The sequence below is a fragment of the Hippopotamus amphibius genome, chromosome 4, assembly GCF_030028045.1.
Source record: "Hippopotamus amphibius kiboko isolate mHipAmp2 chromosome 4, mHipAmp2.hap2, whole genome shotgun sequence".
NCBI classification, from domain to species: Eukaryota; Metazoa; Chordata; class Mammalia; order Artiodactyla; family Hippopotamidae; genus Hippopotamus; species Hippopotamus amphibius.
The window spans coordinates 100,001,708-100,019,942 of NC_080189.1; the positions used below are offsets into that span (position 1 = coordinate 100,001,708).

The following is an 18,235-nucleotide window of genomic DNA, read 5'->3' on the forward strand; positions in this document are numbered from 1 at the left end:
CCCTGTCTATTCACCTCTTTTTACTCAAACTTGAGGGTTTGGTATATGGCTGTCTTTTTAAAAAAAAAAATCCTCATTTTTAAATTGTTTATTTCTTAGTCTCAGTTAGGTTCATCAAGAGAAAGGTCCTGTCATCTAAAAAATAATACCTAAAATTCTACCCTGGAAGAAAGCACAAGTGAGTTTTCCTATTAAAGGAACATAAGAAGACAGTGTGTATAGAAATAAAAATGTCTTGATAATTCAGTCAGATTACAGCTGTTAAATGTACACAAACATGAACAATAAAAATGTTCCAGCTACGTTTCTGGTGGGTTTCAGGAAAGAGCCACCCTCCCAGGTGCCTGACATCCGAAAACCTAAAGAAGAAAGCTTTGTAAGAAGTTTTCAGCTTAAGATAGAAGGACATGTCTGTAATAGACTCCTTCCAGTATTTAAAGTCTACAGACACACTCTGGGCATTATTGTCTGAAAATAGTCTGGCTGTCCTTGCTATACATGTGGTTTCTGCCTTAATATCTCAGCTTCCTGTCTAATATCATCTGACCTTACATATTTTGTTAACTTGAAAACCTTCTCTTTATTTCCTGAGTCTCTGTTAGTCTGCTAAAGCTGGCAGGCTAAGAAGGGCCCTTGGATGACACAGTTTACCAGTTTCTATCCTGGAAGTTCTGAGCGTTATTTTATTTTATTTTTAAATATGAGTTCTCCCAGTGTACATGACAAAAAAGAGTGTTCAGAATCGATGACATGGCTTTTATATATTTGTTTTACAATCCAGGGTAAGCTAGACATAGGGAAGAATTTATGGTGAATGAAATATCGCTTTCAAAGTCGTAGTTCTTAGGATATAAATTTAGGAAGTAATCTAAACTTTGAGGAATTGTAAAGAACTGAGAAGTACTTGGGCATCATCCAAAGATAGGAAGTGGAAACATGGACCTCCTTAAATAGGAGATAAAAACTGATTCTAGACTTCCAGCTCACGCTTCCTTAAAATCAGCACCCTAAACAAATCACGTTAGGCTGTTTCTGTTACTTCAGGCTACATTTTCATGATGGAAATTGTGGAGATAAGAAAACACAAACATCTTATCTGAGTGAAATTTGTGATTTTTAGTCACACGGTCTAATTGTCAAACGGCTGAAGTAATGTGAGTTAGGCTGAGTTGTGAATTTTACATATTAAATGCGTATTTGCTGGCATGGTTATATGAGTGGTGTTTATAAAAGGACAGGGGGCATGTGGTGTGATACTCTGTGCTGCTTGGTCCAGTGAAATCAGCCATCATTTGGATGGTAAAAGAGAACAGTGTTGATTGTCTGCAGTAAACACTAATGTGGCAGTGGTAGTGGTGAAAGTTTGTGGCCATATCTTGAGAGATGAATTCAAATGACAAATCAATGTACATAATTTAGGAAGAGAGGTCCGTGTGGATGAGAACAGAATCTAATACTTGGGGACCATTTAACTAGACAGAGCTGATGTAGGTGGTAATTTCCATCAGTTCAGATTTCTCTGTTGGTGCGTTTCTGCTCTATCCTGTTGTTCATTTTCTTCAGCTCACCCAGCTTTAATGTAGATCCTCTGTGTTTGATGTTCTTAGTGGTATTTTCCAGATTCTTTCTCATAGGATACATTATCAGTCCTCTGAGAAATACCATTAAGCTTAAATAATCAAACCCAAATTATGGGTGACTGCTGTAAGTTCTAGAAGATCTTGAAGCAGATGAAGCCCCAAGAAGGCAGCAGGCGTACTAGGATGTACACCTTCTAGTGAAAGTGTTGGAGAGAACGAGATCTGCTATGGAGTTTCTTTTTTCACCTCTCTAGGAAAAAAACGAAGTGGTTATAACTGCAGCATGTTGTCAACTTCACAGACAGGTTTTTTCCCCTGCTCAGTGCCCAGAAGTTGTGACGTGAAAACTCCATCAGTTTTCGCATCAACCGTGAGCTCGTTCTCGCACAGACCCCGGCCTTCCAAGATTCTCTGTCTTGTCAACTCTCTCATTCCTCTCATGTGCCTGTTCTTACATTTTGCTTTCACTGGTTTAAAACTCCTCTCCTTTGCCATGTCTAATCATTCTCCTGAACCTTCCACCATTTTCTTGAAGGTGTGTCTTTCCCAGGACTCTGTCTACACCCTTTCTGGGTCAAGAAGCATATAAAGTGGCTAGGATTCCTTTAGCTTGTTCTTGATGAATCTACAAGTTGGGCTTGATACGTTGGAGAAATTCCTTGTTGAACAATAGTATCTGAAGATAACGGTGACAGCTTTTTTTGATTGGACATAATTCACTTCAGTACCGGTTCGGGAGGCAGAATTAGCATGGGATTTGAGTTTTGCTGATTCTATAAAAACTTAGAATTTTGGAGACTTATTTAAGAGGTGGTACATCAAGTTCGTAAGATCTAGAAATAATCTTAGAGAAGGTGGTGAGAATCTGTCACACTGAGTCCATGATGAGTACAATCCAGTGATGAATTTTGCCACATTTAGAAATACTGTGTTTTAAAATGCTAACACACTAATTTCCACTCATCCCTTTTTCTTGGCTACCTGCCTCTTCCTTTCTGAGGAATGGAGAAAGAGCGTAGTTAATCTCCATTTTCTAAGTCCGTCACAGACCTGAGTGGGCCTGTTTGTTCAGAGCATGAAAGTGAGTGACTCCCCCAGGGAATGGCTGACCTTCCGTCCGGCTGCCACAAATTGTGAGCATCTTATATCTCTCATGTGTAGGGAGCACAGAATTCCTCCTTGGAGTCGTGGCCTGGCTCCAGCCCTTCTGGTGGCTTCAGAACTACTATGTGATTTGGGGAAGGGCCAGGTGGATTGAGTTTTTGTTTTTGTTTTTATATATATATATTTATTTATTTATTTATTTATCTTTACTTTATTTATTTAGTATTTATTTATTTATTGGCTGTGTTGGGTCTTCGATGCTGCACACAGGCTTTCTCTAGTTGTGGCAAGCGGGGCCGCTCTTCATTGTAGTGTGTGGGCTCCTCATTGCAGTGGCTTCTCTTCTTGCAGAGCACAGGCTCCAGGCGCGTGGGCTTCGGTAGTTGTGGCTCACGGGCTCTGGAGCACAGGCTCAATAGTTGTGGTGCATGGGCTTAATTGCTCCATGGCATGTGGGGTCTTCCTAGACCAGGGAATGAACCCGTGTCCCCTGCATTGGAAGGCAGATTCTTTTTAATTTTTTTTTGTTTTATTTTTTACAATAAACTGCATATATTTAGAGTGTACAATTTGGTATCCCAATCTCTCAATTCATTCCCCCCCAACCCTCCCTGCTTTCCCCACTTGGTGTCCATATGTTTGTTCTCTACATCTGTGTCTCTAATTCTGCCTTGCAAACTGGTTGATTTGTACCATTTTTCTATAGTACATAGATATGTGTTAATATACAATATTTGTTTTTCTCTTTCTGACTCACTTCACTCAGTATGACAGTCTATAGGTCCATCTATGTCTCTACAAATGTCCCAATTTCGTTCCTTTTTACAGCTGAGTAATATTCCATTGTATATATGTACCACATCTTCTTTATCCATTCATCTCTTGATGGACATTTAGGTTGCTTCCATGTCCTGGCTGTTGTAAATAGTGCTGCAGTGAACATTAGAGTGCATGTGTCTTTTTGAATTATGGTGTTCTCTGGGTATATGCCCAGTAGTGGGATTGCTGGGTCATATGGTAGTTCTGCTTTTAGTTTTGCGAGGAACCTCCATACTGTTTTCCATAGTGGCTGTATCAATTTACATTCCCACCAGCAATGCAAGAGCGTTCCCTTTTCTCCACACCCTCTCCATCATTTACTGTTTGTAGATTTTATGATGATGCCCATTCTAACCAGTGTGAGGTGGTACCTCATTGTAGTTTTGATTTGCATTTCTCTAATAATTAGTGATGTTGAGCAGCTTTCCATGTGCCTCTTGTCCATCCGTATGTCTTCTTTGGAGAAATGCCTATTTAGGTCTTCTGCCCATTTTTTGATTGGGTTGCTTGTTTTTTTGATATTGAGCTGGATAAACTGTTTATATATTTTGGAGATTAATTCTTTGTCGATTCATTTGCAAATATTTTCTTCCATTCTGAGGGTTGTCTTTTCGTCTTGCTTATAGTTTCCCTTTGCTGTGCAGAAGCTTTGAAGTTTCATTAGATCCCACTTATTTATTTTTGTTTTTATTTCCATTATTCTAGGAGGTGGATCAAAAAAGATCTTGCTGTTATTTACGTCGAAGAGTGTTCTTCCTATGTTTTCCTCTAGGAGTTTTATAGTGTCTGGCCTTACATTTAGGTCTTTTATCCATTTTGAGTTTAGTTTTGTGTATGGTATTAGGAAGTGTTCTAATTTCATTCTTTTACATGTAGCTGTCCAGTTTTCCCAGCATCACTTATTGAAGAGGCTGCCTTTTCTCCATTGTATATCCTTGCATCCTTTGTCATAAATTAGTTGACCTTAGTTTATCTCTGGGCTTTCTATCCTGTTCCATTGATCTATATTTCTGTTTTTGTGCCAGTACCATACTGTCTTGATCACTATAGCCTTGTAGTATACCCTGAAGTCAGGAAGCCTGATTCCACCAACTCCGTCTTTCCTTCTCAAGATTGCTTTGGCTATTCTGGGTCTTTTGCATTTCCATACAAATCGTAAAATTTCTTGTTCTAGTTCTGTGAAAAATGCCATTGGTAATTTGATGGGGATTGCATTGAATCTGTAAATTGCTTTCGGTAATATAGTCATTTTCACAATGTTGATTCTTCCAATCCAAGAACATGGGTTGTCACTCCATCTGTTTGTGTCGTCTTTGATTTCTTTCATGAGTGTCTTATAGTTTTCTGAGTACAGGTCTTTTACCTCCTTGGTTAGGTTTATTCCTAGGTATTTGATTCTTTTTGTTGTAATGGTGAATGGGATTGTTTCCTTAATTTCCCTTTCTGATCTTTCATTGTTGGTGTATAGAAATGCAAGAGATTTCTGTGTGTTAATTTTGTATCCTGCAACTTTACCAAATTCATTGATTAGCTCAAGTAGTTTTCTGGTAGGCATCTTTAGAATTTTCTATGTATAGTATCATGTCGCCTGGAAACAGTGACAGTTTTACTTCTTCTTTTCCAACTTGGATTCCTTTTATTTCTTTTTCTTCTCTGATTGCTGTGGCCAGGATTTCCAAAACTATGTTGAATAATAGTGGCGAGAGTGGACATCCTTGTCTTGTTCCTGATCTTAGAGGGAATGCTTGCAGTTTTTCACCATTGAGAATGATGCTTGCTGTGGGTTTGTCATATATGGCCTTTATTATGTTGAGGTAGGTTCCCTCTATGCCCACCTTCTGGAGAGTTTTTATCATAAATGGATGTTGAATTTTGTCAAAAGCTTTTTCTGCATCTATTGAGATGATCATGTGGTTTTTATCGTTCAGTTTGTTAATATGGTGTATCACATTGATTGATTTGCATATATTGAAGAATCCTCGCATTCCAGAGATAAACTCCACTTGATCATGGTGTATGATCCTTTTAATGTGTTGTTGGATTCTGTTGGCTAGTATTTTGTTGAGGATTTTTGCATCTAAATTCATCAGTGATATTGGTCTGTGGTTTTCTTTTTTTGTAGTATCTTTGTCTGGTTTTGGTATCAGGGTGATGGTGGCTTCATAAAAGGAGTTTGGGAGTGTTCCTTCCTCTGCAGTTTTTTGGAAGAGCTTGAGAAGGATGGGTGTTAGCTTCTCTGTAGATGTTTGATAAAATTCACCTGTGAATCCATCTGGTCCTGGACTTTTGTTTGTTGGGAGATTTTTCATCCCAGTTTCAATTTCATTCCTTGTGATTGGTCTGTTCATATTTTCTATGTCTTCCTGATTCAATCTTGGAAGGTTATACCTTTCTAAGAATCTGTCCATTTCATCCAGGTTGTCCATTTTATTGGCATATAATTGCTTGTGGTAATCTCTTATGGTGCTTTTTATTTCTGCGGTGTCCATTGTAACTTCTCCTGTTTCATTTCTAATTTTTTTGATTTGAGTCCTCTCCCTCTTTTTCTTGATGTGTCTTGCTAGAGGTTCATCGATTTTATTTATCTTCTCAAAGAACCAGCTTTTAGTTTTATTGATTTTGCTATTGTTTTCTTTGTCTCTATTTCATTTATTTCTGCTCTGATCTTTATGATTTCTCTGTGTCTACTAACTTTGGGTTTTGTTTGCTCTTCTTTCTCTAGTTTCTTTAGGTGTAAGGTTAGATTGTTTATTTGGGATTTTTCTTGTTTCTTGGTGTAGGATTGTATTGCTATAAACTTCCCTCTTCCCTGCCTTTGCTGCATCTCATGGGTTTTGGATTGTTGTGTTTTCATTGTCATTTGTCTCTAGGTATTTTTTAATTTCCTCTTTGATTTCTTCAGTGATCTGTTGGTTATTTAGTAGCGTATTGTTTAGCCTCCATGTGTTTGTGTTTTTTACAGTTCTTTTCCTGTAATTGATTTCTAATCTCATAGTGTTGTGGTCAGAAAAGATGCTTGATATGATTTCAATTTTCTTGAATTTACCAAGGCTTGATTTATGACCCAAAATGTGATCTATCCTGGAGAATGTTCCATGTGCACTTGAGAAGAATGTGTAATCTGCTGTTTTGGGATGTAATGTCCTATAGATATCTATTAAATCCAGCTGATTTATTGTGTCGTTTCAAGCTTGTGTTTCCTTATTAATTTTCTGTGTGGATGATCTGTCCATTGGTGTAAGTGGGGTGTTAAAGTCCCCCACTATGATTGTGTTACTGTTGATTTCCTCTTTGATAGTTGTTAGCATTTGCCTTATGTATTGAGGTGCTCCTATATTGGGTGCATAGATATTTATAATTGTTATCTCTTCTTCTTGGATTGATCCCTCGATCTTTATGTAGTGTCCTTTCTTGTCTCTTGTAACATTTTTTATTTTAAAGTCTATTTTATCTGACACGAGTATCGCTACTCCAGCTTTCTTTTGATTTCCATTTGCATGGAATTTCCTTTTCCATCACCTCACTTTCCATCTGTATGTGTGCCTAGGTCTGAAGTGGGTCTCTTGTAGACAGCATATATATGGGTCTTGTTTTTGTATCCATTCAGCCAGTCTGTGTCTTTTGGTTGATGCATTTAGCCCATTTACATTCAAGGTAATTATCAATGTGTATGTTCCATTTTCTTAATTGTTTTGTTGTTGTTTCTGTAGGTCCTTTTCTTCTCTTATGTTTCCTGCTTAGAGAAGTTCCTTTAGCATTTGTTGTAGGGCTGGTTTGGTGGTGCTGAATTCTCTTGACTGTTGCTTGTCTGTAAAGCTTTTGATTTCTCTGTCGAATCTGAATGAGATCCTTGCTGGGTAGAGTATTCTTGGTTGTAGGTTCTTCCCTGTCATCACTTGAAATATATCATGCCACTCCCTTCTGGCTTGCAGAGTTTCTGCTGAGAAATCAGCTGTTAACCTGATGGGAGTTCCCTTGTATGTTATTTGTCCTTTTCCCCTTGCTTTTAATAACTTTTCTCTGTCTTTCATTTTTGTCAGTTTGACTACTATATGTCTTGGCATGTTTCTCCTTGGGTTTATCCTGCCTGGGACTCTCTGTGCTTCCTGCACTTGGGTAGCTATTTCCTTTCCCATGTTAGGGAAGTTTTCAACTATAATCTCTTCCAGTATTTTCTCAGGTCCTTTCTCTCTCTCTTCTTCTTGGACCCCTATAATGCGAATGTCAGTGTGTTTAATGTTGTCCCAGAGGTCTCTTAGGCTGTCTTCAGTTCTTTTCATTCTTTTTTCTTTATTCTTTTCTGCATCAGTGATTATCACCATTCTGTCTTCCAGCTCACTTATTCTCCCTTCTGCCTCAGTTAATCTGCTATTGCTTCCTTCTAGTTTATTTTTCATTTCAGTTATTGTGTTGCATATCTCTGTTTGTTTGTTCTTTAATTCTTCTAGGTCTTTGGTAAACTTTTCTTACAACTTTTCGATCTTTGCATCCAATCTTTTTTCAAAGTCCTGGATCATCCTCGCCATCATTATTCTGAATTCTTTATCCGGAAGAGTGCCTATCTCCTCTTCATTTAGTTGTTTTTCTGATGTTTTATCTTGTCCCTTCACCTGGTACAAAGTCTTTTGCCTTTTCATTTTCTCTGTCTTTCTGTGGCTGTGATTTTCAGTTCCACAAGATGAAATACTGCTGATACTGTTTGATTCTGCTGTCTGCCCTCTTGTGGAGAAAGCTATCTAGGAGGCTCGTGGGTGCTTCCTGATGGGAGGGACTGATGGTGGGTTGGGCTGGGTGGGCGGAGCTCAGTAAAACTTTAATTCGATTTGGTGGGTGGAGCTCAGTGGCACTTTAATCTGCTTGTCTGCCAATGGGTGGGGCTGTGTTCCCACCCTGGTGGTCGTTTGGCCTGAGGCGACCCAGCACTGGAGCCTACAGGCTCTTTGGTGGAGCTAATGGTGGACTCTGGAAGGGCTCATGCCAATAAGCACTTCTCAGAACCCCTGCTGCCAGGGCCCCTGTCTCCTCGGTGAGCCACAGCTGCCCCCCACCTCTGCAGACAACCCTCCAACACCAGCAGGTAGGTCTGGTTCATTCTCCTGTGGGGTCACTGCTCCTTCCCCCTGGGACCTGGTGAGCGCACTTTTTTGTATGCCCTCCAAGAGTGGAGTCTCCATTTCCCCCAGTCCTGTGGAGGTCCTGCAGTCAAATCCCACTGGCTTTCAAAGTCTGATTCGCTGCAGATTCCTCCTCCTATTGCTGGACCCCCAGGTTAGAAAGCCTGTCGTGGGGCTCAGAACCCTCAGGACTTCTGTGGTATAACTTTTCTCCAGCTTGTGAGTCACCCACCCAGCATTTATGGGATTTGATTTTAATGCGATTGCGCCCCTCCTACCATCTCATTGCGGCTTCTCCTTTGTCTCTGGATGTGGGGTGGTTTTTTTTGGTGAGTTCCAGTGTCTTTCTGTCGATGGTTGTTCAGCAGTTAGTTGTAATTCTGGTGCTCTTGCAAGAGGGAGTGAGTACACGTCCTCCTACTCCGCCATCTTGATTCTTCCTCTGACAGCCAGATTCTTAACCACTGTACCACCAGGGAAGTCCTGGAGATTGAGTTTTGAGAGAAAGTGTCAAGTGAGGCCCAGAACACAGCTCTGGTTTCAAGAAGCATTAAGACAGCCCCATAGGACTTGTAGCACATGCTTGGTGTAGTCATCCTTGTTCTTGGTATTTATAAGAAGCCATGGGTTTGTTAGTACCTTCCCTCATTGTGCTTTATAGCTACCCTGATCAGCTGTTACAGTGAGTTTTCATTACTGTGGATTATGCTTTGCATATTTAAAAAATTTATCTGACATTTGTATTAACTTGAATATAAAGACTTAATAATTTTAAAAAATTCCAGGGACTTCCCTGGTGGCACAGTGGTTAAGAATGTGCCTGCCAATGCAGGAGATAAGAGTTCGCGTCCTGGTCCAGGAAGATCCCACATGCTGCGGAGCAACTAAGCCCATGTGCCACAAGTACTGAGCCTGGGCTCTAGAGCCCGTGAGCCACAACTGCTGAGCCTGCGTGCCACAACTACTGAAGCCTGCACACCTAGAGCCCATGCTCTGCAACGAGAGAAGCCACTGCACTGAGAAGCCTGCACACCGCAACAAAGAGTAGCCCCCATTTGCCACAACTGGAGAAAGCCTGCTCACAGCAATGAAGACCCAATGCAGCCAATAAATAAAATTTATAAAAAAAAAATACAGAATAAAAAAGATGCCCAGAATGAAACCACTTAGAAATAACTCATTATGAACAGTTTAGTGTTTATTACTTTCTAGATTGTTTTTCTTGTGTATATATTTTTTGTAAAATATGTAAGAAAAAAAAGATCCTTTTATTTTGTGGTCTGTACTTTTCAGTTAATATACCTTCAGTGCTGATAGTACCTCCTACAACATCTGTAGTGGCTCACAGTACCCCATTCCGTGGATTTATCATCGCCTGATTTTTAAACATTGTGATTATTTTCCACCTTTTGCCATTATAAACACCACAGAGATGAACTTCTATGTGGGGAAATTATTGAAGACACTTGCTTGCAGATGTTAATTTATTAGCTTGTTGCTGAGTTAAGAAGACCAAGTGAGATCAGCGTAGAAGGCTAAGAATGGCTAATTTTTGTTGCAGTCTTATCTTGTGCAGGCATTCTGCTCATGCATTTTCATGCAGTCACATTTCATCCTCGATAGCAGAGTGTACTGTCATTTGCACTGTAGAGGTGAAGCATTTGAGACAGGAAGTATTAATTGAGTCCACATTAATTAAAAAATAACAATTTAGGGTTCAAAAAGCAATTTTCTGTATTCATTTAAAATACTTCGTCGTTACGGAATAGGTCTAACAGGCTGGGTTTGGAATTTGATTATAGAGTTCCCTTCTTATTTGAAGAATTTTACAAAATGAGACCTATGAAGTTCTATTAAACAGCATTTTAATTTTTAACCCGTTAGGAATCATTAAATACAGTAAACATGGCTGCATGGTTTATCAGTTTATAAATTTATTCAGACTGGTTCTCAAGTCTTCGGGTTCCATTGTGTGAACTCAGAGGTGTGCTCTGGTAAAGACGTTACAGCAGGTTAATCCCGTTACAGGACTAGACTCTATTAGCACGTTACTATAAAACCTACACAGGTGTTGAGGGCTAGTTTTTCAGGAGGGCTCTGAGGCTCTGTGTTGCATACTGTGGTAGGTAGGATGGCCCCAAAGATGAATGTGCAACTTGGCACCTGTAAATATCACATTACATGGTAAGAGGTACTTTGCAAATATGATTAAGGCTACAGACCTGGGTTGTCTACACGGACCCAATCTAATCCAATGAGCCTTAAAACAAAGACCTTGCTCTGGTGGGCATCACAGAGAGATGGCAGAAGAGAGAGTAAGGAAAATTTCCGAGCACAAGAAAGATTCAGTGTGGTGTTGCTGGCTCTGAGAAGTAGGAGCCCACGTGCAAAGACCAGAGAGAGGCCTCTAGGGGCTCAGGGCCGGTTCCAGGCGACAACCAGCAAGGGAAACGGTACCTCAGTCCTACAGATGCAGGAGCCAGATTCTGCCAACGACCTGGATGCACTTGGAAGCATAATTTTCTCTCAAAGCCTCCAGTAAGGAATATAGCCTTGCCTATACCTTGATTTTTGGCCTAGTGAGTCTCTAAGCAGAGAACCCAGTTGAGCCATGGTGTCCCTGGACTCTGGATCTATGGAAATATGAGGTGATAAGTAGATATTCTCTTAAGCTGCTAAGTGGGTAGTAATTTGTTATGGCAGAAATACAAAATTAATACACATTTCTTGTGATACCTGCAATCGCTTGATTCATTAAACAGCAGTTCTCTCTCAAGTGTTGAAAGCTGCCAGGCCACAGCTAGTTGCTTGATCCCTCTAGAGTTTCAAAGTGAGTTTCTTTTTTTTAAATTATTTATTTATTTATTGGCTGCGTTGTGTCTTCATTGCTGCGCACGGGCTTTCTCTAGTTGCGGAGAGCAGGGGTTACTCTGTTGCCATGCACGGACTTATTGTGTTGGCTTCTCTTGTTGTGGAGCACGGGCTCTAGGTGCATGGGCTTCAGTAGTTGTGGCACGGGGGCTCAATAGTTGTGGCTTGTGGGCTCTAGAGCACAGGCTTAGCTGCTTCGTGGCATGTGGGATCTTCCCGGCCCAGGGCTCGAACGCGTGTCCCCTGCATTGGCAGGTGGATTCTTAACCACTGGGCCACCAGGGAAGCCCTCAAAGTGAATTTCTAAAACTGAAGCCTGTCTTCACACATTTGTAAAAGCTTCAGAATTCTGTGGAAATCTAAAAGCTTATTTTTAAAGTAAACTCTGGAAATACAAGCACTGTAGGCACTGTTCACAGCTTTTCGGTGAAACCTATCAGTCCCTTTTATGCTAGTTGCCGCGTGGGCGGCGCGTAGGTGGAATATTATAAGCAGAAGCAATACTGGTTGTCAAGGAGTTCATGATTTAGGTGGGAAGAAGGGGTTTAAACACATGAACTACCAAAGCAGCTAGGGACTAGACTGTCCTATTATAATTTACTGTTAAGCTCAACTGTGTTACTTACAGTGATGTAGTGGTGGTGGCGATAGCTAACATTCATATCGCCCTTACTGCTTCAGGCACCACAGATTATCCACGTGTGAATCTTGCGGCAGCATTAACTCTTCAGAACAAAATAATGAATTTGAAAATAGGAAAACGGGCCTCTGAGGAGCAGAGAACATTGTCACTGAGCCTGTGGGTATTCGTTCATAGGACAGAAGTCTAGCCACCATCACGGCTCAGTTTGTGTCTTATCCAAAAGTACGTTGATGGCTTTAAGAAGCATATTTATATTTATTTTTCTAGAATTCTTAAAGTCCATACTATCTTAAGATTTTACAGTGTTTTAAAAATAAGTATATTTGGGAATAAAACAGGGAAGAGTATTGAGTTATGTTTCTTCTTACATTTAATTTAGGAAATTGAGAAAATGGGTTCTGTGTTGTAAAAACATTTCTGTCATGGTATCAACAGTTAAATGTTTCTAAGATTAATAGATGTACTAAAAACCTTGAGGGAATTTGTGAATTCATGATTCTATTTAAAATTAGTTTGTAAAGATGGCCCTTTGGTTAGCTAAGACTTTTGCCACTTTTGGTCTGTCCTCCCACAAAGACTTTCATTGACTTTTTACCCAGCTTCACACTTGGTTCTCAAGGGCCTCTTCCTCCAGGAAGCCTGCCATGGCTTCTCAGTTAACCTCACCCATGGATGTGATTCCTGACGTTCAGGGTTTACATTTGACACTCCCTATTACCTCTGGCGTCTTGTACTGATGCAAAAGAGCTTTTTGAGCATTTGTATTTTGAGGCTGAAGGCACTATAAAGTGCCAGAGAAAAAAGACAAAATACTGAAACTAAGACTGGCTCTGATTCTTGTTGGATTTCAGGGCTATTTTGTGAACAGCCCTGCTGGTTATTGAAGACAGAAAGCCAAAACATTTAAAAACATTTTAAAATTGCTGGTGGTTACCTAGAGGAGAGAGAAAAATTTGAGATGGATTTTATCAGTCCCTTAATTATCGTCTATTTAGATATTCACAAGAGCAAATACACCCTAAGCTGCAGATGTGTTTTGAGTTGCATGGTTCTTTTTATATTGAGTAAACTGTATTTTAAAGTTTAAGCTTCTTAAAAAACTCCCTTGTAGTTTTCCTTGTGCTTGAGTATATCGTGTCTGTCAAACTGTTGATGTAGTAACTGAGTCTTATTGTTTGATTGGATTATATCATAATTTAATACCTAAAACACAGTGAAGGCCATGTTCCTTTACAAATGAATTAAATTAGAGGAGAACAAAATAAAAAGTAAAGTTTGTCAGTTGAAATGATTACAAGATTAAAAGAGTGAGTCTTAGGGAAGCTAAGATATCTTATTACATAGAGCGGTGCTTCTCAACCCTGGATACAGCCTAGAATTGCTTAGGGAACTTGGAAACAACAGCAGCAGCAAATACTCATGGCTGGACCTCTCCCCCAGAGATTCTGATTTAGTATCGATTGTTTTTTTTAAAGCTCCCCGAGTGGTTCTAATGTAGTCAGGTTGGAAATAGATGAAAATCCAAGCTATTTAAAGAAAGCATTTCTTAGTAGACATAACGTACTGACTGCATACATGTTTGATGCGAAGAGACGGGAAAAAGATGGAGAGAAAATTTTAGTGTAAAATTAGTAGAGGTTTACAATCTATTATTCACAGCTCTGAGATATAAAAGCCCTGAAAAACAAAACATTTCATAACTTAGTTGGTAACAAAAATCTAACCAAACTGAATACGTTTAGTAGAAAATCCTGAGGCTTTTCCTAGTCTGTCTTTATCCCATTTGGTATTGTTGCAGAGTGCAAGCTCGCTCTGCTTGCTGCACGAGAGGCCAGCAAATTGGAGACGAAGTGTTGAGGCAGGGAATACGACTTTATTCGGAAAGCTGGCAGACCGAGAAGATGGCAGACTCGTGTCTCAAAAGACCATCTTCTCAGGGTTTGGATGCCAGTTTCTTTTATAGAATCAGAGAGGAAGAAGTGGTGAGGAAGTAAAGTAAAAAGGCAGAATCACAGAGGGAGAGGCAGGAGAGTGGGGTGGGAGGGTGGTGGTGGCGGGGTAGAGTAAAGTAAAAAGGGCCGTCAGTCTTGCAAAACATCTCCTGAAATGACCAGCCTCCGTGAGGGGATGTGTTAATTTCCTCTTTCTTGCAGCCATCCACGCAAGTGGGCAGGGCAGATTGTCTGCCTGTGAGCTGAACGGAGGCACTTCAGTTTAACATTCAGGCAGAGGGGCAGGGTTCCCTGAGGCAGGCCATCGTGGAGGATGATAATAACAAAAGCAGCGAAAAGCAAAGGTTAAAGTCAAAGAAACTGATTGACCCGGGAGTCTGATTTAGCCCTTCCCTGTTACAGTGTGAATAATCATATATTTCATTGCAGAAATATTAACATGTCTGATTTCTTATTATAAGTTACTGCCCAAGCCCTTGCTTGAGGGTGTGACCTAGATTAGGGTACGTTTCTGAACTATATAAAATGTCGATAGAGAGTGGACTGGAGGACACGGGGTTGTGGGGTGGGATGGGGGTGGGGTGCAAAGGGGAAGCTGGGAGGAAGTGAGAGAGTAGCAGAGACATACATACACTACCAACTGTAAAATAGACAGCTAGTGGGAAGCTGCTGTATAACACAGGGAGGTCAACTCGATGATGGGTGATGCCCTAGAGGGCCAGCACAGGGAGGGTGGGAGGGAGGGGATATGGGGATATATGTATGAATACAGCTGATTCACTCTGGTGTACCTCAAAAACTGGCACAAGAGTGTAAAGCAATTATATTCCAATAAAGAGCTTAAAAAAAGTGTTGAATTCTGGAATACATCTAGCCTCAAGGGTTCAGATCATAGTAGGAACACTTGTAATAGGGAAGGACAAGGTAATAATGTACTTTCTGTCAAATTAAGAACAGTGCATTTCTTCTCATTTCCTAGACGGTGGTTTTGCACCCGCGTTAAATAAAAACAGTGGCGAATGTCAGAACATGGCTCTTGGCTCTCTATATATACATTTTTTGGAAACTGATCTGAAAAGAGGGTTCTGTTTTTGTCATGGTGGGAGAAACTTATGTTAACCAACAATACAGGTAGATCAAGTAGAAAAATAATAGTCTATTAAAGAATTTTCAGGGCTTCCCTGCTGGCACAGTGGTTAAGAATCCACCTGCCAACGCAGGGGACATGGGTTTGAGCCCTGGTCTGGGAAGATCCCACGTGTCGAGGAGCCACTAAGCCCGTGCCCCACAACTACTGAGCCTGCGCTCTACAGCCCGCAAGCCACAACTACTGAGCCCACGTGGTGCAGTTACTGAAGCCAGAGCGCCTAGAGCCTGTGCTCTGCAGCAAGAGAAGCCACCGCAGTGAGAAGCCCGCACATCACAACGAAGAGTAGCCCCTGCTCTCAGCAACTACAGAAAGCCTGTGTGCAGCAACGAAGACCCAATACAGCCAATAAATTTAAAAATAAAATTAATAAATTTATCTTAAAGGACAAAAGACTTCATTGTAACGAACTACCCCCAGATTTAATGGTTTACAACAGCACGTATTTATTGTCTTAATCAGTTCCTGGATGTTAGGGATTCTGGAGCATCTTAGCAGGAGGGTTGTATTAGTGCTTAAAGAAAATTCTAGTCTCTGTTTCTGTAGTTGTTCAGAGTTAGTTTTCAGTATAAACCTAGCAGTTATTTGCTAAAGGAGGCTTCGAGTCCTTCTAATTTGTTCTGAAGATTTCTGCCACGAGTCCCTTCTTCCTGGAGAGTACCTTCTTTTTGAGTTTCCTTGTCCTTCATCAGGCAGCCTTTTCTCTCCTCTAGATTCTGTCTCTGTTCTCTTAAGGTGGCCTCTGCATCCGCCTCGCCTCCTGTGGGTCAGTGCATGGATGGTGATGGCCCTGGTTGATGTGATGAAACCATGGCTACCTCGGAGGAGCTTCTGCCCAGAAAACAGACATCAGTCACAATCGAAAATGAATTAAATCATTGCTAGTGTGTTTGGGAAAAAAAAAAGTGCTGGGAAGATAGTGTAGGAGCCTCTAATGGGATCTTACCCAGTTTGTGTTTTGCTTGATCTGTGCTTTGCTCTTTGTGTTCTGAAGGAAGAATAGCCTACCCACAGGGTTTTGGTCAAAAAACTCGGTTTCCCTTGGAGGCAGGAACACGGAAGCTATTCTCTACCCCACCCCGTGTAACACTTTTACCTCCTCCTGACTGCAGATGTTCAGGGGATGGAGTGTAGTCCAGTAGAGTAATCTCATTCACTTTAATGTGAAAAAAAGAAAAAGTTTAGGTTCCTTCTAAACTTAACTGGGAAGTTCTTGTCTTTCTCACTGCTCATCTTTCGTCTTCTTGGCTCCCAAAAAAGTGCGATGTTGGTTTCTTCCTCACTCCCTTGCTCCCTTTCTTTCTCTACCAGATCTTTGAAAAGATGTAGCTTTATACAGTGTTGGGAATATAACAGCTTCCTTCTCTGAGTTATTTCTATTTTGAGCCTTATTTCTAATTTGAGAAAGAAAAACTGAAGCTCTCATGAAGAGAATATCAAGTACGGAAAACTGACAGAGGAGGGTGGAAAAGACAGTTTTTCATCCCCTGGACGCAAACTAATTGATCCACCTTCTGCATCTTTTTCCATCTCTGCTTTCTTCCTGTCTCTGAGCCACAGTGGAGTCTCCCTAGAAGCTCATAAAATCAGGAAGCCATTGACAGGGTTCTTTTTTTTTTAAATTTTATTACTTATTTTATTTTTGGCTGCGTTGGGTCTCCTTGCTGCTCATGGGCTTTCTCTAGTTGTGGTGAGCGGGGGCTACTCTTTGTTGCAGTGGCTTCTCTTGTTGTGGAGCACAGGCTCTAGGCACACAGGCTTCAGTAGTTCCGGCACATGGGCTCAGTAGTTGTGGCACATGGGCTTAGTTGCTCCAAGGCGTGTGGGATCTTCCCGGCCCAGGGATCGAACCTGTGTCCCCTGCAGTGGCAGGCGGATTCTTAACCACTGTGCCACCAGGGAAGCCCCCAGTGAATGTTTCTAACCTGCATCTTTGTCCACCCCCAAACATTTCTGACACTGTAACAGAGGAAAATTCTGAAGAGAGATGCTGTTACTATGATAAACCTTGCACACAATTTCAAATGTATAAAATAAGCACTAATTTATATATTTTTTGTTGCTGTCTTATTATTACACATACAGGTATTTATAAAGGCTTTCCTCTGATTAAGCATCACTTCCATCTTCCCCAGGTCTCTTTTCCCCTATAAGGTCTTCAACTAAATTTTTCTACCCATGAGTGTTTTCAGATCTCAGACTCCTGTGGTTCGAGAGGGACTGATTATCTTCTTGTTACAGTATAATTTTTCTTGATTTATCTGATTCTTTAAGGAATCAAAGAATCAGATAAATCAAGAGTATTACACCCTTTTAAATGGCCATTCATAAATGGCCAGCCAGGGAAAGCATGGCGGTAAAGCCATACAGGGAGGAAGCTGCCTTCTTCAGGGGTGGCAGTACCCTGGCCATTGTGAAATTGGTCCTAAACAGAGTCCCATTGTCTCACTGGGGTACTTTTGCCTTCATGTACCTCATTGTAAATTAGATTAATTTCAATAGCAAATCTTCTGTAACCTTCAACTTTCATGCTCTGCCTTTAAAATGTCATTAGTGTAATATATTAAGCTGCAGGACCCTTCCAAACTCACTACCACAACCCCTGTAAACACACACACACACACACACACACTCTCTCTCTCTCTCTCTCTCTCTCTCTCTCTCTCTCCCCCCCCCCCCCCCAAGCTTAAAAGATTGTTTCCTGAAGAGGAATGAGCTTGCTTATTATGGAAATTTTATTGCTATCAAACATAGGTTTCCCAAAGATTTTCCTTGTGTTATCTTTTTTCCCCATGTTATCTTTGAAAGTGACTGTGGGTATCTTTTTTGGTCTCTGTTTTATGTTCCTCTTTGAGAATGCTTTTGAGGAAGGATTTAAGCTTATGTGTTGGGGGGAGAGAGAGAATGAGCGAGCAAAAGTCTGGACAAATAAGTGCGGTTTGAGGCTCTCAGGATATTAAAGGTCGTCTTGCCTCTTCCAGTTTCACCTGCCCTGTGTATTCATA

The 18,235-nt window shown here is 40.8% G+C and overlaps 1 protein-coding gene across 3 annotated transcripts in view; it reads left to right on the forward strand.

Annotated features, from left to right (window-relative positions):
• Window positions 1-18,235, forward strand: part of RAPGEF5 (Rap guanine nucleotide exchange factor 5) — a 231,250-nt gene that overhangs the window by 74,360 nt on the left and 138,655 nt on the right. The gene's annotated exons all lie outside the window — the stretch shown is intronic.